We start from the raw sequence: 8,589 nt of genomic DNA, 5'->3' as shown, positions 1-8,589 counted from the left end.
AATTTCATATTTTAACCTATATCAATTTTTGCTGTGTGGTTTTATCCTGGCCGTGCTTTTTATATTGTATTTTGTATTTGTGTTTTTAAATTGTTTGTTGTTTTATTATGCTCTTCATGGTTTTAATTTTTGTGAACCGCCCAGACAGCTTCGGCTATTGGGCAGTATAGAAATGAAATAAATAAAATAAAATAAAAATAAACAGCTGGCTGGCCACTGTGTGAACAGAATGCTGGACTAGATGAACCCTTGGTCTGATCCAGCATGACTCCTCTTATGTTCTTAATAATGAACAAAGGAGGAACATAGGCAGAGGTGGCCAACTCTGCAGAGAATGAAGAAGAGGTACCTTAACCAATTTGGCTAGTCCTCAATCTTTCATTTATTTTTAAAACATGCATTCAGGCCTGGCATCAGCACCTGGCACCCTTGGGCAACTGCTACTGCAGAAGCCTGTCTAGGAAGCTGATTCTCCACTGGCACTGATGGTTAATTTGGCTTGCCTGCCTAATCCCCTAACCATGGCTTATCTGGCAGCAGCAGAGAATCACAGAATGCTGCAAGCCTCCGTCTCCATGGGCAGAGGCCTCCCATGTAGCAGTGGTTAACTCCTCAACCACCACTGCTCCAACAGTGGTGGGACCAGGAACAGCATATTTAAGAGGCATTGTTGGGAAAGGCTGTGGCTCTACAGAATCCTATGCTCCCTTATTCTCCTGACATACCAAAACAAGAGCAAGGAAGTATGCCAGCCCTGGAACTGGCCCAGATAATTTCTCTCCCATTTGTGTCAGTGGGAGAGTGATGGGAAAAACTCTCCTCCTTGCTGATGGAGGGGGAAAATAAAACCTCCCACACACACCTTCTGTCTTGGCCAGCAAAAGTTTGCAAGGGTTAGTATAGGAATGGGGAACCTCTGGCCACAGGACTGGATATGGCCTGTGAAGGTTGCCCATCTAATCCACCTTCATTCTCAGGTCCCCTCCCCTCTACCAGGAGGAGAAAGCTCTTATCTCTGATCACTGGCTGATCGGAGATAAGAGCTTTCCCTGAAGGAGAGGGTGGGTGGGAAGCTGCTGAATGACTTAGACCTGCTTACTTCTGAGGCTTGTACTGCTTACTTGTGAGTAAATCTGCTGCTTTTGATTAATTCAGAGTGGGCATGCAGTAGCTTGGTATTTGGATGACATTGCAAGTGCTGTTGAGTGATTCAGTCCCACTAACTTGACAATAAACATGTTATAGCCTTGTCCTGCTTACTTCTGAGAAGGCTTAATTCTTCTCCCTGCCTACAATTCTATAGCAACGTCCTTGCGAACAAGCCTCATTAATCTCAATGGGTTTTAGTTTTGAATTGGCTTGTATATGTAATCCATACTCCAGTTTTAATGAGTTGACCTCCAATATGGTAAGTTCTTCCTAATGTGTGTTAAAATTTTCTGCTTATTTTTTCATATTATTAAATACAGGTGATTTCAATACAAGACAAAATTAAATTCAGCTGCCACATCAGATAAATAAATGTTCTTCCAGTATTGGAGATCTGGACATTCATTTTCTACACTAGCATGTTTCATTTGCTGATAATAAAAATAAGAATGACATGAAACAGAAGGAAGTAATGTGAGTCAAGAATATGCTGCATGCTTTTAAAAAAATTATGTTGACAAATTTTATATGTTGTTAGTTGTATATAAGAAAGTACACGCCTTACAAAAGGACAGGCGATAGATAGATTCCTATATATACACTCCTATAGTACTTCAAATGAACTTCAGTACTTCTTCCGAAAAGTAATCAATACAACTATCATGACTACCAAGTATATCAGGAATCTGAGTTAAGTAGATATTCAATTCTTATATATCAAGAATTTTAATAGAGATGGAAGGAAAATGCAACTACAGTATTAAAAAGATGGATTATTGTTAACAACATTCAATTGTTACAACAACTTTGCTTATTTTCCTATGTATTGAATATATAAAGTCATGTTTGTTCACTGTAATTCCTTTGCAAATTCTGTTTGCCATATCAGGCACCTATTTTCCTGACTCCTGGATAATTTCATACCATCCTTTTTTTGTATCCTGAATCTGAATTTTGCCACTGTTCTCTGCACAGTGCCATTCTGGTTCAGGACTGATGCAGTCCTGAACCAGAATGTTCTTAGGAGCATAGAGAGGGAACTGTTGGAGGTATCCCATGGAATAGGAGAAGGATATCCTTGTGTTCACTGCAAATAGCCAGCTGTTTAGATATTGTTAGCCAACCCCAACCCCCCAAAATCAGGTAACCTCTAAGATGTTTTAGATTGTAACTCCCAGAATTCTTGACCATTGGCCATGCTAGCTGTGGCTGATGGCAACGGAAATTCAGAACATTTGAAGGGCACTAGGTCAGGGAAGGCACTACTAACCCATATAGTTCCTGTACTGGTCATGTAGACAGGAAAAGTAGCATGAACATCTGGTGTATGGGGATCAAATATGCCAAAACTGACACTTGACCCCCCAAATTAGAGGTCCCACTGACATCAGGGAACTCATTGTTTATGTCATGGCATTGGCAGAGTGGGTGTTCTCCTGAACCTTACAGACTCTCTCCCAGCAGATCTCAAGTACTATATAGGATTGCATCCTTCATCAACTAAAAGGTCTGGTTGACAGCCCTAGTTGATGGGGATAGTATTTATTTAATTTGACAAAGTGCTATGGCGTAAACTCTTGAATTTACCCAACCCATCATGGCTTCAAGGCTCATAATTTTTAGAAGGTCAAAGAACTACTACAGTCCTTGAGTATGCAATCCGTTATGACATTCATTTGCCTAGGAAATCAACATTTGCCCTTTGCAAGGAACTAAGAACTCCTTTTGTTTGGATGAGGGTTACATTATGAGCCTGACTATTTATGACTATCTAAATTTAGGAGTCCTTGGACATGTCCTTTAATTTCTTTGGTATAGTGAGTGTTACCTTCTCACTTGAATCATGCCTACATACATTTTGGAAGCACATTCTGCTTATGTTACTATGGAAGCCTGGACAAAAGTAGAATGGCGATAGTGTGTGTGTGTGTGTGTGTGTGTTGTGGGACGAGATGCCTGACTCAGTTAACCTCTGGTTAATAACTTGCCTTCTTAAGTACAGCATTTTCTGGAGTTGTTTCTCCATAAATGCCCCATTAAGCTAAGCTGGTTTGTTGTAGTATGTTTGCTGACTCACACCTGCTAAATTCTAAAAAAAGTCACAGTGCATCTTTGTTCTAACAATATTACAAAATCAACAAGAAAAACAAGTTTGTGTTGAGTCATGAATCATTGCCAAACCAAACCCCAGTCTATAAATACGTCACAGAGCTTGGCATGATTCTGACCATCAAGATCTATTGTTCCCCACCTCAATCCAAGCGGAGAGGCGGGTAAGAAATACATTATTATTATTATTATTATTATTATTATTATTATTATTATTGGGCATGTCACACCAGGATACGCCATTCAGAACCTTGTTTCTGATAATAATTTCAAATATGCATCAGTTTAATTTTCCCATCTTCAGAGGCTATCTGGTTCTGACTATGTACACTACTGAATATTTAATCAAATACCCAGGGTAATGAACAAAATCACTATACTAAAAATCACAGCCCTGATCCACCATAACCACATCAAAAATATATATCCAGCCAGTTCCATAGAGTCTAGATAGAACACTAGCTGTTTGCTTCCTTAGATGAATCCCCCTTGATAGATTTGGATGCATATCTTATTTCCTATACTATTTTTAAGAAATATTGGGGGTGGGGATAGGATACAGTTGAAAATCCCAAAAGCCATTACTTAAATAAGCCCCCTTTGACTCAAAATACTTTGTAGAATGGTGGGATATAAATCAATCAATCAATCAATCATATATTTTGATCATACTATCTACTTTAGGGAGTATAGAAAACTAGCCTGATAAAGACATCTGGATTCAACATTCTTTCATTGTTAAAACTTCATTATTAGCATTGGGATGCTCAGGTATTAAAAGGCTTTTCTCCTTTCTCCTCTCCGTTTCGCTACTCTTTCCTCCTTTTTTCTTCCTTCTGTTGCCCAACCTAATGTCTTCCAAACCTTCTCCAACCTAATGCCCTCCAAATGTTTTGGACCAACTTCCCTCAGGAGCTGAAGTCAAAAATGGTCAGGAATACTGTGAGTTGTGGTCCAAAACAGCTGGAGGGCACTAATTTGGAGAGGGATGGCTTAGATTATAACATCCTCCAGGTAGTGGCCTATCTTTTTGCTTATATTAGACTGTATAATCGACAATGAAAAAAACATACTTCTACATTATTTAATTAAGTAGCTTCCTGCATTCACTCATATATGCAGTATCAAGGGGGCTATCTATACACAAGGAAAGCCCCACGGTGGCTGTGGACATCTGTACCCCATTGGTTAGATGATGCAGGCGCAGGTTCGCAGCCACCGCAGGGCTTCTCTGCGATGCTGCATTTAGAAGAAGTTGGGGATTTACCCTGACTTTTTCAAATGAAGTAATGTTAACAGAGCACTTCCGCCATGTAACATCATTCCATGGCCAATCCAGGCTCAACCCGGGGACGGAGCTTGGTGGAAGACGACCAGCAATTGTTTGCCCTCCACCAGGAAGAGGGCAGGGGTGGCTCCAGAACCCAGATGGCCACCCAGAAATTGCATGCTCCCTCCTCAGCATCAGGATTACCCAATGCTGCCCCAAGAGAGGGAAAGCATGGGGTTGAAGAAGGAGGCAGCGCCAACCCTGCACCATGAAATCAGCTCCAAGGTTGTTATATAATATGAGAATAACAACTAATTCTATGATAACTGAAGGGCTACTATAGCAGTGCAGTTAGAGCAGAAGCAAGATTCCAGCTTTCTCTTTCATTACCCTAATTTGCTCATTTTAACCAGAGGAACTAAGGAGGACTAGACACAATAGTGGATCTTCTCAAGATGTCTCATCTTTTGCTGGTTTCTCTACTGTTTCCTCCCTACTGTTTCCTTCTTTTGCTGTTTCTTTTGCCAGAACTTCCTTTTTCCAACAAAGTGAATCTCTGTTTCTATCACCAAAAGACACCTGATTTGGGAAGGCAGGATGGCATGGTGAGAACAGCTCTGCAAGCATGTTTCCAGAAGGAGGATTTATCTTTTTTTAGCCACCATTGGCTGTTGCCCTGTAGCACTGGAGATGGAGACAACTTTCTAGATCAAATATTAGGATAATTTGCAGGGCAATCCTATGGTTCCTGAGAGGGTATCCCAGAGACCATAGGATATGGCAGATACAGATACATACATACACACACACACACACCAGCCATAGGAAGAGCTTCAACCTGGGAGAGGGGAAGCAGACATGATTTTTCCCCTTCCCCCTTCCCAGCTGCTGCAGACCTTCCCACAGTGGCTCCTCTTCTGTGCTTGCAGCAGTAATCTCAGAAGAGAGTCAGGGAGAGAGAAAAGGGGGCACAGAGGAGGGGAAGTCTGGATCCACGAGTCTCTCTATTCCTGTCCCCAACCTAGTAACCTAGATCTCTAGCTAAGTATGTTAGAATGCAGGAGTGGGATGCAAAAATACATCCATTGTTCCTCTAGCCTTGCTTATCACTGTGGTCTGATTTGCAAAGTTCATTCATTTATTTTTATTTAAAGTATTTATAAACCACTCAACAATGCAAAATACTGAAGCAGTGTACAAAGTAAACTTCAACTGAAACACAATAAAATATAAACTCAGTATAACACAGTAGCTGGTAATACATCTAGCTAAAATCATACCTTTGGGAAAACTTGAAATGAATAGAAAAGTTTTCAACATACTCCAAGAGCCCAGTAACATTGGGGCACATTTTATATCCATGGGAAGAGAGTTCCATAAAACTAGTACTACTACACTAAAAACCCTGCTTTGAGTAGACACAAAGCAAACCTCAGTAGTGTTACCAAAAGGGCTTCTGTAGATGACCATAGCGAGTGAGAAGGAAATTAAAAAAGGAGTAATGATGGCACAATCTCTTTTCGATTGCTACCAATGGATTTTGCAACCTATATATCAAATGAGGACGTACTAATTAGTGTAAACAAACCAACAGTATTAATAAATGCCAGCAAATGAAGAAAATTGCAATATCTTGGTCATATTATTCGAGGAGAAAAATACACCATTCTCCAAGGGAAAATTGAAGGGAAAAAACCAGTTGGGAGAAGAAGAACATCCTGGCTAAAGAACTTGAGGGAATGGTATAGCTGTACTTCTATTATTTAGAGCAGCAGCTTCAAAAACAAAAATAGCTGTAATGTTAGCTAACCTCCAATAGGAGAAGACACCCTAAGAAGATGTCATATGTTTGTGAATTGTCATTCATAACAGATAACTAACTTATTTACATTTTATTTATTTATTAGAACCCATTCCCCAACACAGGGATGGGAAGTGTGTGGCCCTCCAGATGTTGCGGATCTGCAACTCTCATGATTTCTCATCACTGGCTATGTTGGCTAGGGCCAAAACAAGTCCCTGGCTCAAATCGTTTGCTAGACATACCTAATGAGCATAGAGAGCTCTCCTCTGCCCCTTCCTAGCAGTATGTGTGTTGATTGTCAATGGCAGGCTATTTTTCCTAGACATTTTGACCCCCATGGTTTTCTTAGTATGTGGTAGGGCAACCCATTAGTCCCTCCTTTTCTAGTCTATTCTATGTGTTTACTTATGGAATGGAGGGAAGAGATGAATCATTTATTGGTTCTAATTACACTGGTGGAACGTATAGTTTTCTCTTTAGTGCTAATCTGGAAGAATACAAGAATCCTACACAGCGCATTGTGGAATTGCACCAGTGATATGTCCCCCAGTATGTTAAAATGCCAGTTTATCATGATGCAGCATTGAAAGAGGTAGGTATAAAGCAGAGGTGCACAACCTCAGGCCCAGGAGGAAGGGGGCGATCCAGCCTTCCTGGTTGCCTAGAAGGCCATGCCCCTATCTGTGACCCCACCCAGGCAGCAATCTTTCAGTAGTTTCCTGGCTTTTGTGAAGTTTTTACCCCAATGTAAAAGGTTGAAATGCCTCTCCTAAGACTTAGGCAGTAAGAGCTTCAAGTGAAAATACTTCAAGTGAAAAATATGTTTTGTTATTTTGGCTCTGCCCCTTTTGCCTTTGGCCCCACCTGCCACTGGGGTGCACCTCCCCCCCCCCTCTCTGAGCTTCTCTGAAGTGGAATTTGCCCCTCAGGCCGAAATGTCCTGAACCCCTGGCATGGAGACTAGTTGCCTACATGTAGCCCTATCTGCAGCTTCTTAGCCATAGACAGCCAGCTACAGTTCACACAACACTGTGAGCCTGATATATTGTAGCAACTTGTTTTTAAAGCAGCAGAGCAGAGGCCTGTGCTCCCCTTGCCTTGTGCAAGATTTCCATCATACTTAACATTGCATTCCACTGCAACTGTGTGTGTATAGTTCCTCTATGTCAGTGTGGATAGTTCCTCTATGTCAGTGAGCCATTTGGGATAGCCGGTGTGCAGGTAGAGTTTATGCTGGACTCCTATCTGCCTACATGGCTAGTTGACAAGAGCAATATGGGCTCACAATGCCGACACATCTGGATACACAAGAACATCCTTCTCTGCCTATTCCTTTGGGTAGCTGCTGAGAGCATGAGTGGCAATGGAAGCTGATGGCTCCAATGCCAGTGGACCAGTGAATCCACTCTGGGTTTTAGGCAGAACCCTAAATCCAAGGTGCTGAACCCTATCCACAAACTGGGTCCAGCTCCTTTAGAGTCCTGGCTGGTACTGACCGAAATCCACAGAGGATCTAAACCCCCACCGACATCAGAGCCATCAGCCTCCACTGATGAGAGGCTGCCGCCTACACCGGTCCTGAAACAGAAGGCAGCGCCGGCCCTGGCAGGCACTGTACAAAGAACCGTGGCAAGGTCCACATTCAGAAAGCGAACAGGATGGATGGGAAGGACCCAGAACCGAGGGACAGGAAAACTGGCCCTTAAAGGTGGAATATATAGCATTCAACAGAGGAACTACACAGAGCTGGGGGACATCTCTTCCTCCCTCCCTCTGGAATGGCTCAAACGGCCATTCCAGAGGCGCCCTTTATGGTCAGCGTGTGCGTTTCCTTTGGCCGAACATTTTCAGCCAGCTCCGAGCTGGAACCCGTTCAGCAGCAGCTCCGGCTGACGCGCGCTCCGCCGGCCGGTTACCTGAGCAGGGCGACCACGTGAGCGCCACATCATCTGAGCTTTTGATACTGAAAGTCACCGAAAGGAGGAAACAGGAAAAGCGCGGAGCAAAAACACACACCCCAAACCCTGCCGAGACGCCGCCGAAGCCGGGCTCCTCTGAAGTCGCGGGCACGGAGCTCGGTCCTCGCGGGTGGGCCCGAGCCGGCGCTCCAGGAGGGGCTTCCGAGCCCGCGTCGCGCTGAGGGTGGCCGCCTCGGTCCCACTGCTGCTTCCGCGCGCGCCGAGCATTCCCGCGCGCGCCTCCGCTTCCCCCCTCCCGCCCTACGGTCCAGTCCGGGGCCCAAGCAAGCCCGTGCCGA

This window comes from Elgaria multicarinata, chromosome 4 (genome assembly GCF_023053635.1).
Source record: "Elgaria multicarinata webbii isolate HBS135686 ecotype San Diego chromosome 4, rElgMul1.1.pri, whole genome shotgun sequence".
Classification (NCBI taxonomy): Eukaryota; Metazoa; Chordata; class Lepidosauria; order Squamata; family Anguidae; genus Elgaria; species Elgaria multicarinata.
This window is presented reverse-complemented; position numbering follows the sequence as displayed.